The sequence below is a fragment of the Dipodomys merriami genome, unplaced genomic scaffold (assembly GCF_024711535.1).
Source record: "Dipodomys merriami isolate MVZ:Mamm:240054 unplaced genomic scaffold, mDipMer1.0.p SCAF_170, whole genome shotgun sequence".
Lineage (NCBI taxonomy): Eukaryota > Metazoa > Chordata > Mammalia > Rodentia > Heteromyidae > Dipodomys > Dipodomys merriami.
Genome location: NW_027203049.1, coordinates 1417849 through 1441868, shown reverse-complemented (window position 1 = coordinate 1441868; position 24020 = coordinate 1417849). Strand labels below are relative to the sequence as shown.

At 34.4% G+C, this 24020-nt stretch overlaps 1 non-coding gene across 1 annotated transcript; it reads right to left on the bottom strand.

Moving 5' to 3' along the window:
• Nucleotides 1-22841: 22841 nt before the first annotated feature.
• LOC138829389 (U6 spliceosomal RNA) lies at nt 22842-22947 on the bottom strand. Its single transcript, XR_011372570.1, has one exon. It is a non-coding gene; the product is annotated as a U6 spliceosomal RNA (small nuclear RNA).
• Between the last annotated feature and the right edge of the window lie 1073 nt (nt 22948-24020).

Below are 24020 nucleotides of genomic sequence, written 5' to 3'. Positions count from 1 at the left end.
TCCAAATTACAGATATATATATATATATATATATATATATATATATATATATATATATATATATATATATATATATATACTTCTTCAGGTGTCTAATGGACATTTTTAATTTCGTCTTCAAAGAAGTCTCCCTTTAAGTCTTCAGCCAATTTAGATATTGGACAGTTGTTCCTTTGAGGATGTGTTGTTGGGGTAATTATGATTTTGAGTCCTAAATATATTTTATATATAAGACTGTCTGTTTTATGACTCATGAAGAACTTCTCCCAGTAAGTGGGCTTTTTATTTATCTTGCTGTCTATGAACTTTACGTTGCGGCAGCTCTGCTGTTTCATGCAATCCCATTTGTCCAACTTCTCTTTGATTTGTTTTGTTTCTGGTTCTCTATTAAGATATATATACATATATATATGTATATATATCACCCTGCATGATATATATGATATATAAATATGTATATGGATCTAGCTTTATTTTTCTACAGGTGTATAACCAATTTTACCAGCACCATTTACTGAAAAGGCTGTCTTTCTTCCATTCTAATTTTTTAACTCCCTTGTCAAAGATTAGGTGGCAATATGTCAGTGTGTTAATTTTTGAGTCTTCAGTCCTATTCATTGGTCCTCAGAACTGTTCTTGTGCCAGTACCAAGCTCTTCTGATTATTGTGGCTTTTTATTATAGTTTGAAATTTGGAACTGATAATTGCTCCAGTGCTCTTCTTTCTTCTAAGAATTGATGAACCTACAGCCAGCATTATACTTAATGGTGAAAAGTTAAAGCCATTTCTTATTAATTCAGGAAAGAGATAAGGATGTCTGCTCTCTCCACTCCTCTTCAACTACTTAGTTTTAGAACGCTAGCTGGGAAAATAAGACATGATGCAAATTTAAAGGGAATCCAAATTGTGAAAGATGAAGTAAAACATAAAAGATGACCAACGGAATAGAATTGAAAACACAGAAAAGAACCTACAGTCCCATAGCCATCTAATTATCGATAAGGGAGCTAAAAAATAGAATGGAAGAAAGACAGCCTCTTCAGTAAATGGTGCTGGCAAAATTCATCAACTACTTGTAGAAAACTAAAGCTAGATCCTTATTTATACCCCTGCAACAGAATCAACTCCAAATGGATTAAAGACTTCAGAGTCAAAGTAGACACTCTGAAAATATTACAGGATGGAATAGGAGAAACCCTAGGTGTCCTTGGCACAGGCCGAAATTTTCTTAATAGAGACCCAGAAACACACACACACAAAAAAAAGGTTGGACAAATGGGATTGCATGCAATTGCAGAGCTTCTGCCTGGCCAAGGACATAGCTAGCCAGATCATAGAAAGCCCACGGATTATGAGAAGATATTCACTAGCCATACAATTTACAAGGGTCTCATATCTAAAATATACTTGGAACTCAAAATATTAAATCCCCCAACAACAAATCCTCAAGGAAACAACTGCCCAATAAATAAGTGGGCTAAAGGCTTAAAGAGAAACTTCTCTGAAGAAGAAAGAAGGATGGCCAATAGACACATGAAGAAATGCTCAACATCCCTAGCCATAAAAGAAATGCAAATCAAAGCAACATAGAGATACCACCTCACTCCGATTAGAATGGCAAAAATCAAGAACTCTAACAATAACAGATGCTGGAGGGGATGTGGACAGAAGGGAACCTTACTTCACTGTTGGTGGGAATGTAAACTTGTTCAACCACTTTGGAAAGCAGTATGGAGGTTCCTCAAAAAACTTCACATAGAGCTCCCCTCTGACCCAGCAATCCCACTTTTGGGCATTTACCCAAATGTTTACAAACAAGACGACACTAAAGCTACCAGCACAACTATGTATATTGCAGCATTATTTACCATAGCTAAGATATGTAACCAACCCAGATGCCCTTCAGTAGATGAATGGATCAAGAAAATGTGGTATACATACACAATGGAATTCTATGCCTCCATCAGAAAGAATGACATTGCCCCATTTGTTAGGAAATGGAAAAACTTGGAAAAAAATATCGTAAGTGAAGTAAGCCAGGCACAAAGAAACACAGGTCCCATGTTTCCCTTATTTGCAATATCTAGTATATGTATGAGTCAAGCGGAAAAAGTCAGATAATGTGATGTTAGGAAAATGATTCCTTAGATAGGTATTTTAATGTTTTTTTGTTTCATGCATGTGTTTCTAACGCATTTATAAGATTATTTCTTTGTTGCTTTGTATGTCCCTCCCCCACAGTATAACCCCCCACTTTCAATATATTTGATGTCAGTATAACTTGTGGAGGAGATGGGGAAAAACAAGTCGTTTAAGGATTCAGGTGGACCTGTTGCAACAATGAGAAGTACAAATTGTCATGTCAAAAATGAGCTTTACAATGTCGTTGGGGGGGGCATGGGAGGGATTGGGTGGGGGGTGAGTGGGAGGCTGGGAAGGGAGGTGAAGGGTAAACAAAGGAGGAGGATTCAATGCTTGGTAAGAAATGTATGCATTATCTTGCCCATGTAATAGTAACCCCTCTGTACAGTATGTTCACAAATAAAATAAAAATTAAAAAAAAACATGGGTACTCCACCACTTTTTAGTTCAATCACTTCTAACCTCAAAGTTATGCTTTGCTAACAAAATGCTTAGAGGAAACCCAAGAATACTTCACTTTTATCTTCTCTCTTAAGACTCGCTTTAGATACCATATCAGGATCAGTGAAGTTATTCTTTCAAAAATTATTTCAATAGATTATCTTTCTCTTGGTCTTGCATTTGCTCAGAAGGATGTATGGAAAAGAATAGAGTTAAATCATCCATACCTTGGATCACAGTGTCTGTTACAAAAGGACAATGCTCCTATGTCCTATGTCTCTGTCCTTCTCTTAGCTCTTGCGTGATTTCCAACTAATCACCGATTCTTGGCTTCAAGTCTAGTGAAGGTGAAGGACTATAAGTCCTTTCCCACTGCTACATCTTCATGGTTTCTCTTTTAAAACTCTTTTATTTGGATGTGGAATTTATTTTCATGTCTTCATTCAATCCATTCTAAATTGTAGTGAGCTAAATAGGCTCTGTAAAATCACTTTAGGTAGCAAAAATATTAAGACAATATATCAAAAAGTTTGGCCTCCCTCCACTGCTGAAGCCAATATGCTTAGCTAGGGCTTCTAAGAACGCATTTTCTTGCCTTTCCAATTTGCTCAATTCTTTTCTGATCCCAAAACTTTTTGGCTTATGTAATAAGAGAAGTCTTCACTATCTCAAGTTAATAAGGATATTATATTCTTGAGCTACTAAGAAATGTGAAATCATTGGTTTCAAGTATCCAATCAGGTTTTTTTCTGTAGTTCAGTGCTTCACATGCAAAGACATTGTAGAACGTATTACAAACATTTTTGAGTGCACTTTTTCCCTAAATATTTTGACCCAAATTATCTTTTTCAGAGAATTACTGTTTGGTAATTAAAGTCAATACACAAATTTTGATTTTTTTTTAAGAATGTTGAATTTAAATTCCACTACAACCTTGTTTCACACAGTGAGCAGATTTCCTGGGTAAGGACAATTCTCAAGGGAACCTACAGGACTTATAACAAGGGTTATGAGGTTTGTTTGTTTAGTATGAAAATGAGCCATCTTCACCCACTTTGCTCCCTCTCAATTAAGTCTCCATTGATTATTTTGCATGAAAGCCTATTTTCCCAAGAAATTTTAAATTTTCATAATAGGCTAAGTTGTTCAAAAGTTTGAACAAATTAAAATTTACCTGTCATAATTTTTGGGGGGTGTCCAGGCATGGGGCCTGAACTCTGGGCCTGGGCGCTGTCGCTCAGCTCTGCAGCTCAAGGCTAGCGCTCTACCACGTGAGCCACAGCACCACTTCCGACTTTTTTTTCTTTTTGCTTATGTGTTGCTGAGGAATCGAACCCAGGGCCTCAGGCATGCAAGGCAAGCCCTCTTACCAGTGAGCCACCTTCCCAGCCAAACCTGTCATAATTTTAAAACTCTTTTGAAATTCCTTTATTAGTACCACAAGTTCATCAATCCTAACTCCACCTTTAATATCAAAAACAGTTAACATGTTTCATGATATAGTGTCCATGAAATTACTATTTTCCAGTGGCTTTGTTATGCATATATATATAACCTTATAATCTGATGCTAAGCAAAATGAACTCCAAGATATGGAAACAGAGAGTATTATTTGTGATTGTTGTTTTTAATGTACTATGTGATTTCCATTTTCTTTTGGGGTTTTCCCCTATGCTTTTTTCCCTGCTGTATTTGATTTTGGTAGCCTGTGTATTGTGTATATATTTACCTTAATTAGGGAAGGGAAGAGGAACAACAAAATGGTGAGACAAAGGACAAAGGCAAACCAATGCAATAGCAATACTCACATGACAATATGTTGGAAATATACATTACAACTTGTGAGGGGTACTGGGGTGAAGGAAAACTGTGAAGAAAATGAGGGAAGGGGTAACAAGTTTGAAAAGTTATGTATTCACTACCATAAAATTACTGTAACCCCACTGTACATCACTTTGACAATAAAATTATATTTTAAAAAATAAGCTGCATGAAATAAAATTTCACTGTTTTGGTAAAGTACATATTACTCTTTATGTCGTAACTTTTTAAAAATCCATACTTTTGGTGTCTAATTTGAATTAATTACCCCTTTTTAATCAGAGGACCATGAACTTGAATGCTATCCGTCTAGACAATATTTTCACAGTATACTTACTAATATTTTGAAAAAAGATTAAATATAGTACTTTCTCATACTAAAAGTGAAAACAGTTTAATTCTATGGAAACAAATAACTTGTAAAAGTAAATAAGTTTTTAAGAAGACAGAATATATGTGTTCATCAACATTCCAATGACTAGTAATTACTCATTTTCAAATTCTGAAGATTCCATACCTGAGAGATTCAAAACAATACCGGCTTGCATGTTATGTAATTCTGCAATCGATGCATTTTCCAATGGGGTGTTACAGATTGAGAGACAACAGAAAAATAACCATTTATTCTTCAAGAATAAGCAATTGTTTATCACAATAAGCTATTATTTTTATGACCACCGATACCAATATTTATGATATAGAGTCATCTTAGCCCAAAATTCTCCAACTTTTAGGGTGCATCTCAAACTTCCCTTAATTCATATGATGAATAGCTTATCTCTATTGTGAAAAAATACAACTCTGCTAATGTGATGCCATTCATGTTCTGGTAAGAACACCACAATAAACTGGGTTGCATCATTTTCCCCCCACTGGTATTTTTGAGATCAGAACATTTGCAAATATTACTTATATTTATAATTTTTAGCTATCATATAAATTCTGGATGCTAAAATTGGAAGATTACAGTTGAAAGCCCACCCAGGCAAGAATATTCCCTAGATTCTTATCTCCAATAAACTTCTCAGCAAAAGCCAGACGCAAGTGGCACTGAGGTTGAAGTGGTAGGGCACGAGCCTTGAGCATAAACAGGCCCAGAGACAGTGTCCAGGCCCAGAGTAAAAGCCCTAGGACAAACCAATAAAACAAAAACAAAAATAAAATCAAACCCCAAATGTAACATTTTTCTCAGTGTATACAGTAGCAAATAATTAAGGAAATTGCTTCCTGTGTTACATACGGGTAGAAGAAAGAAGATGTCACATGATTATTCTTTTCATACCATGTTATACCAAAGACTCCAAAAATTTCTCTTATTCTAAATTTATAAATTAATATCATCAATTTGTTGGCAACTCTGTCTACAACATTCACATTATCATTTCATACATGAACTGTTGGAATTATCTATTAACTAAGTTTTTGAAAGAATATTCTAGGCACATAGAATGCAAAATCATTTGTGAATGTCAATTAAACCCTCTACTTAAAAACAATTTTGTAGAATCCTATAGAATATAAAATTACAAACAAAACCAAAATATTTTAAATCTAAATTCTAATTTAGCAAGATCTTCAAAATCCTTCATTAGACGAACTTTGCTATTTTTCCAAGCTTAAGCTTGTGTAATTCTTCATCATTTCTTTGGGTTACAACAGAATGATGATAACTTATTTTTTCAAATTTTGGATGGGAATCATGAGTCATTTTGCATCTAGGAATGTTCTGTAATGAAGAGAGAATTTAAAACACAAGTGAGGATTAAGTATGAGTTGCATTTCAACAGGAAATTTGACTTCTCAAAACATAATGACAAAATTAGCCCAAATGTCCAACTATGTATTCCTTTCTTGTTTGTTTTGTTTTATTAAGACAAAATTATACACCTTGGTCCAGGGAAGGTATCACTATGAAATTCCATTCTCTAATCTCCTGTCTTAATCTCAGTGCTAGAATTCTAAGCTTGTATCACATTGCCCTGCCATAGTTTCTTGGTTTATTTAATCTAGATATAGACTACCAATTCTGAACTTCTCCAGTGATATTATACAACAGAGTGACTGCTTAGACTTTATCTACTATTTTCAAAGATGTTCTAACATTTGATACAGGATATGAACATTTTCAGATGCACCTGCCAGATCTCTGATTCATTCCTCCATGGATCTGATCCCTTTAATAATGATTATTGATTCTTACTATCTCTGATCCCTACCAATGTAATATTCTCAAAATTATTTGAAGGAAGTTCATTTGAGGACTTTCAAATATTAAAAATTATCACTTGATTCTAGTCTTGTTCAGGACATATATTTATTGTTTTCTAACTTTTCTACACATTATGAGAGTTGTTTCATTTGTGTATTTGTGTGTGCGTATATAAGTGCCTCTGGGTGTATGTGTATGTTTGTATGTATATATGCAAAAACCTCAAGCTTTCATTCAGCAATCTTGCTCATGACTGATATTCCATCAATTGAGCCATTCTTCCAATCCAGATTTTGACTGCTTAATTTTATATACTGTTGCAAAGAGTGTTCTGCCCAGGCTGGATGCCAATAGAACTTCCCAGACTCCTTTACATTCTTAGGTTTTATTTCTCCAGGAGTATCAACTTTTAAATGACAAACATTTTTGTAAGGGTAATGTCTAAGCTGTAGCCCAAATTTTTAACTCAAGAATTCTTTTTTTTTTGTTTTGGTGGGGTGTCTGGTCATGGTGCCTGAACTCTGGGCCTGGGCTCTGTCCCTCAGCTCTTCAGCTCACGGCTAGCCCTCTACCACTTGAGTCACAGCGCCAATTTTGGCTTTTTTCTTTTTTGCTTAAGTGGTACTGAGGAATCGAACCAAGGGCCTCATGCATGCGAGGCAAGCTCTGTACCTCGGAGACAACTTTCAGCCCTAACTAAAGAATTCTTATAAAGATAGATGAACAGACAAATTACACATCTTGAGTGTACACTGTGATGAATGTGATCGTAAGCTGGTTCATGGTGAGATATGAGGATTGAGGTTCAAAGCCAGCCCCGGTAGGAAAGTCCCAGAGACTCTTTTCTCAAATTAACTAAAAGAAAACTGGAATTGGCACTGTGGATCAAGTGGTGGAGCATTAGCTTGAGCTGAATAGCAGAGAGACATCTTGCAGGCCCAGAGTTCAAGTCCCAAGATCACCGCCAACAAATATATATATATATATATATGTAAATATTTATATATATATATATATATAAATGTGTGTGTGTGTATGTGTGTGTGTTTGTGTCTGTGTGTCTGTGTGTCTGTTTGTCTGTGTGTGTGTGAGTAAAGAAAAAAAAAGAAATGAGACCTTAGCCACCAGTTTATTGCTAGCATAATCCCTGCTCTCACAAGATGGACATTTTTCCAGTTAAATCCATGCTTTTATATCTGACTTGCATTGAAAACAGAATTATTCTTCCATTGTACTTTCTACAAAGTTGCATGATTAGCAAGCAAGATTTAGAATGGGAGTGGCCTCATACTTCATGTTCCACATAGGAGTCTTGCTTTCTGTATATCACTCTTATAAATCGACATACTGGACTTGGCTTTATTGTTTCAATGTTGCTTATTTGTAGTCTTCTATACTGTATGGAACCCTTATACTTAAACACAGAACTAATCTTTCTCCTATTATTGCTATTGTTTCCTTACTGTTAGCTCATGCACACTTGGGAAATAATGAACAGCACGTACACTCACAAAAAGAATGTTCTGAAAACCTTCTTCCCATTTAAAATTCGCCTTAACTTACAAAGAACTTACAAAGTTTGAACTCAATGTACTCATGTATAATATATTTATAAGCAATATAAATTTCATATTTTCTCTTTACTAAATTGTCTCTGAAATACGTTTTACCTCAGGTCCATAGGTGTTCTAGTCTTATTGCAGTGAAGCCAGAAAACATTCACTATACCTCAAGCAGCACCATCGATTGTTACTGGAAGTAACTGTTACTGGATGTGGAAACTGACCCAGGAGAGGAATGGAACATAGAGGAAAAACAAAGTTCAAGTTACCTTGTGCTTTCCTTTTTACTGTACAAGAAAAGTATCCCAAGGCTTGAAGGAAGATCTGTCCCTGGCTTTTTGAGTGTGTTCTTTACTCATATAATTTTTTTCTGTAAACTTCTAGTTCATAGTGTTACAAAAAGAAATAATGTACCATTTGAAGGCCAGTATAGAACAAAAGGAAATAACATTGTTTTAAAAGTGTTCTCCTGCAAAGGAACAAAGACATAGAGGTTTTAAAGTGTCTTATAGATGGATATTTCACCCCTGAGATGATTCTCGATGCAGGCGTCAGTTATCAATTCCTTTGGTCTGGTTCTGAGTTCTCCAGAGCAACAAGGATTCCAAAAAAGCAGGATCCAGTCAATATGATCAGCAAAAGAAGCCTCTTCTCTGACCAGTTCACCTTTAAGAAGGGCCCCAAAGAAAAATCTGGGATTTTTATTTGCTTGTTTGTTTAGTTTGTGCTAGTCCTGGGGCTTGAACCCAGAGGCTGGATCCTGTCCCTGAACTGTTGTCTTTCCTGCCCACCTGCCCCCAAAGCTAGTAATCTACTGTTTGAGCCAAAACTCCACTTCTGGTTTTTTGGTGTTCAATTTGCGATAAAAGTTTGACAGACTCTCCTGCCTGGTTTGGCTTTGAATTAATATAGTAAGAAAGCTATGTGACATCAACTGTATAGACTTCTCTTTTGAAACAAAAAATATTAGATGAAGTTTATTGTAAAGCTAGTATTTGACAATTTATAAAGGAAGAGAATATGTCTAGCAAAGAAGCCATAACTTAAATAACTCAGCAAAAGTAGGTGCACTGAATCATTTTGAAATTATTTTTTCTGCTTGGGAAGATTATTGATCTTGTCCTTCCTTTTGGGTAAACTTAAGGTAATATTTGCACTTTTTGTTGGTTGTCGGGCTTGAACTCTGATCCTGGGCGCACTCCCACAGCTCTTCAGCTCAAATTGAGTGCTCTACCGCTTAAGCTACAGCACCACTTCCGGGTTTCAGGTGGTTAATTGAAGATAAGGGTCTCATGGACATTCCTGACCAGTCTGTCTTTGAACCACAATTCTCTGGTTTCCTGAGGAGGCAACAATGCTTGATAAGAAATGTACTCATTACTTTGCCCATGTAATTATAACCCCTCTGTACGGTATTTTCACAATAAAAAATAAAAATAAATTTAAAAAGCCAGACTTGGCAAGAGTTTGTGAGTCGCATCTCAATTAATCACACACGCATCACAACACACGCACACCCACACAAAGCCAGAAGTGGAGTTGTGGCTCAAATGTTAGAGCAATGTCCTTGCTAGGAAAAAAATATCAAGGGATAGGTCTGGAGTTCAAATCACAAGAACAACACACACATAATATGATGTATAAATTCTTATTTTAGTTTGAAGAAATAAACAATATCATGGAAAGTAATATTTGATACTTATGAAATTTTGTGAAGTTGTCTTAAGATATAACATAGGTTATTAAGATTAATATTAATATAGTATATTTATAATTACTCATAATAACTTGGAGTATAACAGTTGGTATTTTTCTATAACCATAAGAAATAGTCTGCGTAAAAGAAAGAAAGGAAGAAAAACAAGGAACGAAAGAAGGAAAGAAAAGAAAGGAAGAGAGAAAGAGAAAGAGGGGTAGGGATGGAGGGAAGGAGGGAAAAAGGAAAGAAGAAAAGAAAGAAGGAAGGAAATAGGAAGTAATTAAGGAATGAAGGTACGAAGAAAGAAAGAAGGGAGAGAGGAGGGAAGGGACAAAAACAATTTAATTTATAAAATGTGGTATTTAGCCCAACATAAACTTGTAGTTAACCCTTTAGTAAATGTAAGTTTGCAATTTTCATTTCTCTACATGTTCCCCATGCATGAATGAAACCAACAATTGAAGGTTAAGAAATAACCAGGTGAATCTGTTTGCATCTGTAGTAAATATGTATGCAAATCTTTTTCTCATTTTCCATCCATCATAAATAATTATTTGCAAACAATTTACATTTAGTTATAAATATTCTAAAAATTGAGGTAACCAAGGGAACTCAACATATAATATAATGCGAATACTAGTAATTATAATGCTATTAATATTAGTCTTTATGTTGTATTAATTGTAACAATTTTATTATGTATTTTTTCAGACAAATTAACATACTCTGATTTTCGTGTTTGTGGGAGTCCTAATAGCGGACAATAATTAAAATGAAAGGAGATCTGTATTTGTTGGCACAAACGAATATTTTTTTTAATATTATTTTATTTTATTTGAGAACATACTGTACAGAGGGGCTACAATTACATGGGCAGGATAATGCATACATTTCTTACCAAGCATTGCAGCCTCCTCCTTTGTTTACCCTTCACCTCCCTTCCCAGCCTCCCCCCTCCCCCCACCCAATTATACCCCACTCCCCCCCCACCGACATTGTAAAGCTGGTTTTGACATGACATTTTGTACTTCTCATTGTTGCAACAGGTCCACCTGAATCCTTAAACGACTTGTTTGCCCCCATCTCCTCAAATGAATATTTTTGAAAGCAAATAACACATTGGATATTGTTCAAATACATCAGAAGGGCTTTAGAAAGGCTGTACCACGTTAAAATGGTTACCTATGATGTGGTTCAAGAGTCACTAAACAATCATATTTCATTTTGCCATCACTATAATTATTCCCATTGTAAGAAGAATCATTCACATAATTTACATGATATAATCTTGTTCTTAAGTTATTATGTTCTATGAAATAATATCCAAATGTACACCACACTGAGTTAAAGCAAAAGTAGCAAAGTGTTTTGGACGATGTAAAACTCCTTCCAGATACACATGTTAAAATTTTATTCTCCTGTCTGGTGACATTAGAATCAATCATTCAGAGATGACACTGAAATAATGATCCTGACGAGAGAAGCCCAATATAATTACTCTGCCATGTGAACGTCCAGCAAATAGAATATAATGAATCAGAAAGTAGACCCCCATATGACAAAGAATTGCTTTGAATAGCAATTTTTAAAATCAATGTTTAAGCTTCTAGAGTATGGATAATATACTCCTGATGTTTTTAAGCCACTTACTTTGAAATATTTTAACAGCCCAATGGCTGACAAAAGTCAAAGTTTTGATTTACATTTCACAAATTCTGATAAAAAAGATTCATAAGGTTTTATTTTATTTGAATTTTATTCTCCAAGTCTCCAGGTTAAAACTATTTTTAAATGGGAATTGAATTGAGGTTCAACTCTCTATTCAACTATCATAATTAATTTTTTGAATATTTTTATTATCTTTAGTTGTACAAAGGAGTTGTCATTCACTGAAACAGTGTATGGATACAGTGCATCTTGATCAATGTCGTCACCCTTTTCAACAATCACATCCACCCCTACCAATCAACCCCAATCTTTATGTATCTCAATATTATGTTATGGAATTTCTTGCCATTTAACAAAGCAGTTTATGTGTACAATGCACCTGGAATTGTGTTACCACTTCAACATCTTCAACCCCAATTTACACTACCCCTTGCTTTGTATATTTCAATTCTGGGAAGTATACAATAGATTCTTGCCTGTATTATATCATTTTCCCCTTCAATTTCCTACCCCTCTCACATTGCCCCCCACTATCCTCTCTTGCACTTCACATTTACTGGTATTTATTTTGTTGGGCTTTGACTCTGCCTTTTAAGAGAATTATAGTATTTTCACTCTCCATGGACTCTGACACTTCAGATAATTAATTTGTACCTCCTTGCATACCATCCAGTGTGTTTACCTTTACATTTATAGACACTCCTATCTACCACAAGTGAGGAAAGTCATGCAAACTAAGTTTCTCTGGGTCTGTTTTATTTCACTTAATATTATTTCTAACTGTTTCATTTTTCCTTTAGAATGGTGCAATATTATTCTTTCTGATGAATGAACAGAATTCCATTATGTATGTATTTATATGTTTGTATATATATATATATATATGAATATATGTTTGTATACACACATTTATATACGCACATATATACTTGTAAATTGGGACCAATAAAATTATATATATATATATATAATTTATATAAACTATATAATTCTTGATATCTTTTTACAATGAGAGGCATCTGGGCTGATTCCATATGTTGGCTAGAGAAAATATTGCAATAATGAACATGATTGTTCTGGTAGCTTCAGTGTGGCCTTGTTTCTGCTCTATTGGATAAATGACCATAAGTGTAATTGCTGGATCATAGGTAGACTTACATTGAAATTACTGGCTAAACGTTCTTCTTCAGAAAGGGAAAAGCTCCATTACTTTTATATTAGTATTGTAAAATCATAATAGCTGCATGTTGAATTGTTTTCCCTTTGCTATTTTCAATTCCATTCTTCATCTATTATGTGTCTAGGGCTTTGAATGACCAATTCCTTAAAATACCTATATTGCTTATATTGTGATGTAAATCTCAGTAATATAAATATGAATTCATCTGTGAGTCTCATCTTGAGCTGCATTCATAGGAAATATATGCAGTGTCAATGAAGATGCTTAATATTAATTTACTTCTAGTAAATAGGTTTAAATGTCTTCTCTTTCTCTCAATTGAATAACATACATTTCTGTTCTCTTTCTGTTTCTTACAAGCCTGAACTCACTATTTCAAAGTAGTATAAGCAGGAAAACAAAATAACCTGATCCAACAATCACAAATCCTAAATTATGTGAAAAAATCCACAATATAAAAAATAAATCTGAGGAAGAGGAAAAACAATGACAGAATAACAACAGAAAATTATCGTAGCAATCTCTAATGAAACAGAGATTTAGAGTCCTAGTAGGTACTCCACATCTAGAGGGTCACATCAAATCTGGTCTAATTATAGATATGCAGCTATAAATATAGACATAATTATAGACATACAATTCATAACAATATTTTATACTGTCTTCACAAGAAAACAGAAATCTATGAAAAGGTGCCAGCCAGGAACACATTGGGTCACACATTCAAAACCACATGTGCAGTGTGGAAATAAAAGGGCAACATGGAAAAAAGCAGGAACAGAATTGTACATCAGAGAAAGCCACATCCATACACATAGACAATTCACCATACCACTGGACAGTCCAAATGGTCAGTAGAACCACAAATATTAACATCACAACATCTCACCACAACTGATTCCTATTCCTACACTTAATGGACTCGACAAAAATGCAATTCCAGAAAAACAAATCACAACAGGAAACCAAACCAAGACTCTGGAAATCAACCAAGAACATAGTCACTTATTAATATCATAGATCCCCCAAAAGAAAACCTCCAAATGGACAGAACAAATCAGAAAAATACAAGAAAAGTGATGTCAAAGTAGTATAATTCACACAGTAAATAACCAGGCATTAGAACAGACAATCAAGGATGTAGAAGAGTTATCAAAATGTATTACAGATACTGCTGAAAAATGTAATTAATGGAAAGATAGAAAACCTCTACAAGCAAATTTGTGAACAAGATGAGACCAACTGGTCATTATCAAAATAATTCATGGAGACTTCAAACAGAAAGATAAATTAATTCTGAGAAGGCAAGGGAGTCCAAAAAATAATGGATGCCTAGATAAAGACATGAGAGAAGACACAGCTAGGAAAACAACCCTTAAATCTCCCTCAACCAAAGAAAAAAATGTACAGAAAGTCTATACAAGACTTAAAACAAAGCTTTAATAAAGAGACAGAACCCAAAAACATGACCAATTAGAAGACAGGGAAATGAAAAACAAAGTAGAAATATCTCCACAGCAAATAGATAACATAGAACATAACCTCAGTGTAAAAGACAGAATAGATCTAACAGGAAAGAGGAAATAATCATTTAGAACAAATCCAAGAAATAAGAAATGATCTTGCCAGAACTTCAAGACTCAGTTAGAAGATCAAATTTCGGGGAGATAGGTATCAAGAAGGAGAAGAGCAAGAAACTAAATGGATGGGAAGCATATTACAGAATTCTAGCAGAGAACAGGCCAAACATCCAAAGAGATAGGCTCATTCAGAGAAGAGAAGCCTTTAGAATCTAATCAGAATTCTAGAACTGAACAATCCACCATGACATCATAATCCATTAGAGGATTATTAAAGATCAGAGAAAGGATTCTTAAAGATGCCATATAGGAAAGATTGATTATTTATAAAGGATATACAGTCAGAATAAATACCTCTTTCTTAACTGATATGGTTAAAAAGGAAAGCCTGGCATTATATATGACAAACATTAAAGGTAAACAACTACCAACCATGAATACGATCCCAAGCCAAACTCTCCAAATGGAAATAATAGTCTCAGGGTCTTTTTTCCCAGGCTGGCTTTGAACCGTAGTCCTCAGATCTCAGCTGCCTGAGTAGCTAGGATTACAGGTGTGAGCCACTGGTACCAGGTAAAAATGGGGGCTTTTTGAAAAGAAAATGCACCTCTTCACCTGTGTCTAAACCTCAGATATTACTATTAGAACAATTCACCTTCACCTCATTTCATCAGACATTTGTAATTTTTATCTTTTCCTTCATGTGGGAATACTGCAGTCAATATCAACTCAGCTGGGGGACTGGATAAATTGTATGGTAATTGCTAGCACCTAATTTAAGAACTTTTACATCAAAAGAAATGAAACCATCATTTGGAATAATTGTTTCCTCTTTTTATTACAAATCTGTGCTTGATTACTTCCTAATGTGATATTGGACTTCCTAATATAGTGATGAAATTTTTTTGCTTTTCAACCTCCCACATGTGGTCAAATATTTAAGAATTCAAAAATTTGCACTGATAATTGATTAAGCTAACTTTTAAGAAAATGTGCATTTCTGGAATTTGGACTTCTGTCTTGTTCTTACATGCACACACTTTCTATGATTTATTTGTTCTACAAGGAATTCTACTTTCCAATCTTTGTGTAACCAATTTTAGTCTCTCTGATCAGTCTTTCTGATCCTCTCTCTGGAGTCTCATTTGAGTCTGCCTCATAAAAAATATATTAGTTATCACCTAAATGACTCTCAGCTTCTGTTTTTTGCCTGACTTCACGTAGGCTGTGAAAGCAACCCTGCCTGGCTGTACTTACTGGAGTGTTTGTGTGTGTGTGTGTGTGTGTGTGTGTGTGTGTGTGTGTGTGTGTGTGTGTGTGTGTGTGTGTGTGTGTGTGTGTGTGTGTGTTTTGTTTTAGATGTCTATGATTACTATTCAAGGTAGTAGTTTTTCTGGGCCTCTGTGATCCCCTGGCCTAGAGTCAATGGGTTTTTCTCCTAAAGATACAAAGAATAATGGACTAAATTCCTGTTAATTGTCTCAAAATGAGGCAATCAGGCATCCTTGCAAAGCCATCAGTATTGATTTCTAACCACTTACAGAAGTCGTCTTTCAAGATGGCTTCTCAAGGTTGACTGTGAAAAATATTCATTTCCAAGTAGGCACCATAAAGCACATCACATTCCTGGGATCAGACTTTTGGAAGGAAAGTTCCCCTTCATTCCTTCTCTTATGATAAATCAACCATAATATTCTTCAGTTGTGGCCAGCCTGGAGCACATATTCCCAAGAATATTGTGTAATGTAAAAGAGGACCAACTTTCAAAATAACAGTGTAAATACTTGTCTACTACAGACTGATTTATCTTGCTTTTATCTGTTGTTATTTTCATTTCTTCAAACACATGAATAATTTATATTGGTATTAGACAAAGGATTAATGGAATAAACATTCAGTTTACTTTCATATATACAATATAATACACTTAACCCATAATGGACAAATAAATCCAATTCTAGAAACAATGTCAGGAATATAAAATAAGCCTTAATATGTATAAGCTGGCACACATACACCATCATCTACTCAAAAATTCAGTCTCTCTGTAAATATTTATTTGGTATGAAATAATAAAAATTTAATTAATGAATATGACTTTTAAGTATCATCTGAAATAGTCCTCGTGTATATAATTGTAAATAATTTTATAGATGTCACCTAGACAAGAATTTAACATGCATGCAGAAATCAAATTTCCACAATTTAAGCAATATGAGAGGGGTCATACCCTCGTGTACTGTGGTGTGAATTTTACCACAGTGCTGAACCCTTCCAACTAATACCAAGAGTCATGTGCAATAATTAATTATTTGATGTTAAGATGAATGCTAAGTGTAGAATACACTTTGAATTATTACATTAACTCACAGAAATGATATGTTATAATGATATGTTACTTGTTTAAATTCTAATGCTTCTCAATTTTACAATTCATTAAATATATTAATAAAAGGAAGTAGCACAGTAGCTCAAGTGGTAGAGCACTAGCCTTGAGCTGAAGACCTGAAGGACAGCGCCCAGGCCTAAAGTTCAAGTCCCACGACTGACAAAAAAAAATCAATATATATATATATATATATATTATTAAAATTATTTTCAGTTTCTTTTCTATAGCTGCTGAAATTAAAATTATATCTTAAACATTTAATTTTAAGAAATCAATAATAATAAACTATTATTAAAATGATATACTATTAAACTGTGATTTGAATTATACTTCTAACAAATTGTCATGTAAACAAGTCAATAGAATTAAGGGTGATCATTTTTCAACTTAGCAGTTTGTTTTTGTTTTTTTATTTTACTTTTGGGTCTGGTCTTGGGGCCTGAACTCTGGGCCTGGGCGCTGTGCCTCAGCAATTCAGCTCAAGGCTAGCGCTCGACCACTTGAGACACAGCACCACTTCCGGCTTTTTTCTTTTTGCTTATGTGATTCTGAGGAATCGAACCCAGGGCCTCAGTCATGCAAGGCAAGCCACCTTCCCAGCCCAGCAGCTTGTTATTTGTTTCCTAATTTTTTCATTTGTTATTCTTGGTACAAGTCATCTCTTCATTATAATTGTTTAGTTTTCTGTTTTATCTCTACTGGTTGGCTGATTATGCATTTTGTTTTCCCTTTTTAATGACTGACATGAGGCTGAAAATCTGTATGCTAGTTTATTACTTGCTATGTTAATGTAAAATTACTGCTTTCCACAGCTGTTCTACTCTACGATACTACAAAATTTCCCCCACTCCCATCTCCTGTATTGCTGCTCTTATATATTTTATTTTATTTTTTATTTAAATTTTATTGTCAAGGTAATGTACAGATGGGATATAGTTACATAAGTAAGGTAATTAATTTATTTATTTTCTAACTTATTACCTTTCCCCTATTTTTCTCGCTCTTCACTCCCAACTCCCCCCCCAAGATTATTTCCAACATATTTTCTTGTGAGTACTACTGTTGCATAGGTTCCCCCTTTGTCCTTTGTCTCACCATTTTGTTTTTTTCCTTTCCCTTCCCTAGTTCAGATCAAACTATTTAAAACACCCCAGGGTATCAAAATAAAATACAGTGATTACAGGGGATAAACCATAGGTCGGGAAAAAACAAAAGGATAAAAAGAAATCACATAGTACATTAAGAACAACAACAACAAAGAACATGTCTTGGAGTTCATTTCACTTGGAATTACCTTATACGGTCATATGTACATAGCTACTGAGCTATTCTGCTCATCTACTAAGATTATCTTTGATGTACACAATAATGCTCCCTATTACCCAGTAATCCCACTTCTGGGCATATAACCAGGTGATCACAAACAAGGCCACAGTAAAGCTACTACTGTGTATCACAGTAATATTTACCAAATCACTCACTCACTCACACACACACACACACACACACACACACACACACACACACACACACACACAAACACCGGTGGAAAACTATGCTTCCATCACAAAGAATGTGACCACCTCATTTGTAAGGAAATGGAAGATCTTGGAAAAAATCATATTAAGTGAAGTAAACCAGACTTAAAGAAACATAGGTCCCATGGTTTCCCTGATTTGAAATAATTAGTTTACATCAAGGATTTTAATTTGACATTTTGTTCTATGTTGAGCGTGCAACATTATTGCTATATTGTTTGCTATTATTTCTGCAAATAGGCAGGTATACTTAAAGATTTACATTCATCTTATCCATTATTGAAGGAAGAACAACTAAAAGTGTAACCACTACTAGGAAGAACAACTCCTACTTACTTAGCTTCATTCCTATGTAAGGCCAATGTTGTCCCCTGTATTCTCATGTTGTACATTACAACTCAATACCTGGTCATAATATATACCTAATATCTTATGCATTGTGAACTAACTGCCCCAGAAGTTCCACTTTGCTTTACTTAAAAAAAATTCTGTCTTAAAGTTTGAGGATTTGTGTGTGTGCGTGTGTGTGTGTGTGTGTGTGTGTGTGTGTGTGTGTGTATGTGTGTGTGCGTTTACAAAGATCAGAACATAACATTTTTCTTCATTTCAAATACATATTTCAGGTCATTGTAAGTTGTGGCTAATGGGAGCAGTCTCTTGTTATTTTAAGGATGAAACAGAAAAAATATGTGTACATGTACCACAGTTGCTTTATTAGTGTAGTTGAACACTGAACTTCGATTTATATCTTGGCTGTTGTTGTGAATAATGTGAATAACAATGAACTACAGATATATTTACGAGTTACCCAGAGAGAAATAACATGATTGGTGGGTCAGATGATACTTCAACTATGATTTCTTTAGAAAACTGCATACTACTTTCTACAAGGAAAATAATAACCTGTATTTTGACCAAGAGTGTAGAAAATTTCCTTTTCTTTACACTCTCACCAACATTATTACCTTTTATTCAAAAGGGAATAAAGGGCAAGTTTTTACTATCTTCAGTATACCAGACAGGCTTAAGACTGAAATCCAACCTCCTAAATGCTTGGAATTACAAAACTTTACCACCACACCTGGTTCCTTTGATTTTTTTTTGATGAGAGTTATAATAGTTATAAAGTAGTATCATAGTAATTTTGAATTACATTTCTCTAATGAATTCTGCTCACAAAGCATTAAGCCAGCACAGAAGTTTTATTAAACACTACTGTGTAAACCCACTGGTGATATAGAGGGGTTTATGGAAAACATGTCTATTCGAACTTTTGTCCATTTTAATCAAGTTTCTTATTAATCTCATCTTTAATCTCTCTATACAAAAATAATTAATTCAAGGTAGTAAAAAGGAAAAAAATTAAGCAACGGTTAACACTTTTCAATTTTCAATAATATGATATTGCTTAAATCATTTTCTGTTAATGCTTGAGACTATATAACAATTTAGTTAGACCTTTTACATAGCTATATGTATTTTATTTATTTTACATTGATTTCTCTTTCCAAAGCCTGCGTGTCTAAGTTTGGTTTCTTTCATTCTTAAGTAGTTCAGATTTCAAACTGAAGAATAAATGGAAGTAAACAAACAAAAACATACAGTTCCTCTCAGCTTATAATGCCTCTACAAGAATGAGAAAAGAGTTCATCATTCTAAGGACTCTTAATACTTAAGATAACATTTGCTATAATGCTAATGTTATTACCATTTTAGTGTTGGGAAAAATTGTAATTAAAGGCACTAAGTGCATGACCCAAGACACACAGTGAGGAAGAAATTGAGTCAAAATTTCCAAAAGTCTTTCAGCAATACACAAAAACTAGATAAATTCTCTCTATTCTCTGATACTCTCAATTCAATATTCATATTGTCCAAGAAATAATACCGTAGCAATTATTGCCCATGGTGATTGTTTTCTGTTACATTTTGCCTTCAACACAGACTGCGTTGGTGATACTGGGTTATCATACACAGAGCTGAGCTTATAAATTATGGTCCAAAGAGAGGCAAATTTCTTCTGTCCCATAGTTCCAGTATCGTTTTTAAAAAGTACTAAATATTTTAAATATCATCACTTATTGTATTTTCAGAATTAAAGAATGAAAAAAATCACATATCACCAATCCAAAACGCTTTAAAACTAGGAGATGATAAAACAGGCCTCTGTGAAGTAAACTTTCTTCTACGTATAAAATTATTCTGACAGCCTTGTGGTTTGTCACACCTGTAATCCTAACTACTCGGGATACCTACTCAGGAGCCTGAGATCTGGGGATAACATTTGGAAGCCAATCAGGGTAAACTAAATTCATGAGATTATTTTTCAGAAATTTTAATGAACTAGCAAAGGGCCAGGAACGGAGATGTAGTTCATATAGTAGCTCACCAATCGAGAGAGAAAGACGTAGCGAGACCTTGAAGCCCTGATTTCAGTCTCTGAGCATGCCAACACGCAGGAATGCACACACACTCACTTTTCCAAAATATCTTCATATCAGTGTTTTGCATTGATTTCTTTGTTAATGATATTATATGGGTAAAAGAGGCAAAATAATCTCTTCCATCTCAAAACGTTTTTATACATTTTTGTTGTAAAAATAATGTACAGAGCGTTTACAGTTACATGAGCAAAGTAATAAGTACATTTCCTATCAAGCATTGCTAACTCCTCCTTTGTTTTTCCTCCACAATTCCTTCCCTTCCACCTCCACAAGTACACTCCTCACGCCCACAAGCTCCACCCAATGTCCCCAGCCTAAATTGTAAAGTTCGTTTTTCAAAATAATATCTTGTGCATCTATTGTTATACAATGGGTCAAACTGTATTCCTATTTAAGCATGCTGTTTTCTCCTTTTCCCTCCCTAAATCAGAGAAGTGTATATAAAAGATGCAAGTGCACCAACGTCAAATAAAGTGAAAACGGGGTTTATACTGTTGGGGAGAAACGTATAAAAACAAAAAAAAATCACGTCATACATTATAAATATGTGAGAAACAACAGCAAGAAAGAAAAAACGTCTTGTGTCCCGATCTTGGGGATCATTTAGCTTAACATCAACTTATCTATTCATATACACATAGCTTTACAACTTTTCTGCTTATCCCAGACATATACTAGTTATTGCAAATAAGGGATACCATGGGACCTATGTTTTTTTGGACTTGGCTTGCATCAGTTAATATAATTTTTTCCAAGTCTTTCCATTTCCTAACAAATTGGGCGATGACATTCTTTCTGATGGAGGCATAGAATATATATATATATATATATATATATATATATATATATATATATAGTATATGTGTGTGTGTACACACATACACACAGAGCATTTTCCTTTTTTGTTTTTTAGAGCAACTTAGTTTTGCACCTTCATCATTTTTTCAAATATTTTTATTGTGATTAAGTGGTTACATAATTTCCCAAATTTAGCAATATTGTGGGATAGTGATGCTTAGTTAAAGTCACAAACATATTCTAACTTTGATGGAGCAAATTGTCTATCATAGTCTACAACATTTATGAGTTCTATGAGCTTTGCAATAGAGTTATTTCTTCCATATGTATACTTTTTTGTTTTGAAATATGTATATTTCTTTTTTTTCCCATAGCGTCAGCTATTCCCTCTTTCCCATTTGTTCCCTCCTTCTCTTCAATGACATTGATTTGCTTAGTTCATTTTGGTCAATGTCCAGTGCAGCTGATGGATCCCACTGTTGCATGTTTTTCCCTGATTCCCTCTAGTTCTTTGTCGTCCTCCTGGTTTTCCTTCAGTATACAAATATGATCAGCAGAATGGGGTTATTTAGTAGTGATTCAACCAGATGAGTGGAAGTCCTTGGTTTCTTAAGTGTTGTTAATTTTGTCGTATCACCTTACATTTTGCATTTAACATCCATTTATCACCGAGAAAATGTGCTGTTTGTCTCTTTGCTTTTGGCTTACCTTGCTCAACATGATTTCCTGTAGCTTGATTGATTTCCCTGCTAATGCCATTATTTTGTCCTTTCTAATGGCAGGAATATATTCCATTGTGTTCCACAGTTTTTGGATCCATTCAACTCTGGTGGGACATATGAGTTGTTTTCATATCCTGGCTATTGTGAACAGTGCTGCAATAAACATGGAGGTGCATGTTTCTTTGAATATTGCTACCTGTTGTTCAGGATAGATGCCTAGAAGTGGTATGAGTGGGCCATAAGGAAGGTCAATATTTAGCTTTCTGAGGACTCACCAGACTGCTTTCCAAAGTGGTTGTGTAAGTGTACATTCACACACACACACACACACACACACACACACACACACACACACACACACACACTCACAACGTTTTCTTGATCCATTCTTCTACTGAGGGGCATCGGGGTTGGTTCCATATCTTACCTATGGCAAATAATGCTACATTAAACATTGTTGTGGTGGTAGTTTTAGTGTGGACTTGTTTATGATCATTTGGGTGAATGCCCAAAAGTGGGATTGCAGTGTAATAGGGGAGCTCTATGTGGAGTCTTTTGAGGAACCTCCAAACTGCTTTCCAAAGTGGATGAACAAGTTTACACTCCCACCAAGAATGCAGTAGGATCCTTTCCAGCATCTGTTGTTGTAAAAATATGGAACGATTCACTAATTTGCGTGTCATCCTTGGGCAGGGACCATGCTGAACTTCTCTGCATGTTCCAATTTTAGTGTATGTGCAGCCAAATTGAGCACAGAACAATTTTTATATATAAAGAGTAATTAATTTTCTTAAACTAGACAATTAAACAAAAAGTAAGTTCAAAAGAATTGTGAAATTTTAGAACCATGTATTTCTTATGTAAGCACACATTTAAGAATAAAGTCAAGGTTGACATGCCAAAAACAAAATAATTCCAGATATTTGTTGTTCATGAGATGTGTAGGAGGAGGAATTCAATTATTCTACACAAGGCACCTGTCATAATGTTCATTGCAGCAAATGTTAAAGTTTGTTAAAAGTTTTAATATTTTAAGTATGTTTAATTTTGGGATTTGCTTATATATGACAAAATTAAGACTGGTGGCAGGTCTTAAAATTTTTTGATAAAGTATATAATATTTCTGGTAGCATGTACTTGTAAGTATGTACATTTCAGAGTTTATAGAAACTTTACTAATGAGAAGGTGCAACGACTGTGTAAAGAAGCAGAGTGAAGAGTTAAGATTTTAAGTACAGAGTTTCTGTTAAATCTTTAGGGCTCCCTTACATTATATGTTAGTGATGAACAAATATTGATATAAGCCACATACAAATGATGAGATGAACTATAAATAGTAATCTTAGTGGGTAAATTTAAAGGCTACTGATATCTTTATCCAATTTTAAATGTACAGGAATATGAGAAAATAGTAAAATCTACTGTGTACACTTCAAATACTGAAAACCCTGGTAATTTTTTTTGTTTTTTATTTTAGTCATCATTAATATTTAATTATTGTTTTCTTTATTTATAGAATTTTAACTTGTTGTAATATAATACAACTTTTTGTGAGTCGTGATTAAGAGGTACTTTGAAAATGTTATTGGGATGGCCACACCATTTTTCATAGGTGCATGTGAATTTACAAAGAGCAAAACTAAAAACAAAATATTGATTACAAATTTTATCAAGTAGAGTCTGAATCAGGAGTGTTGATAAATGTCCACACCTAAAATCTTAACCCTAGGCTGAGGTAGTGGTATTACAGAGTTGAGGACACAAAATTGAGAAACTGTGTTTTGTTTTGTGTTTTTGCTTTGTTTTTGTTGGTTGTGGGGCTTGAAC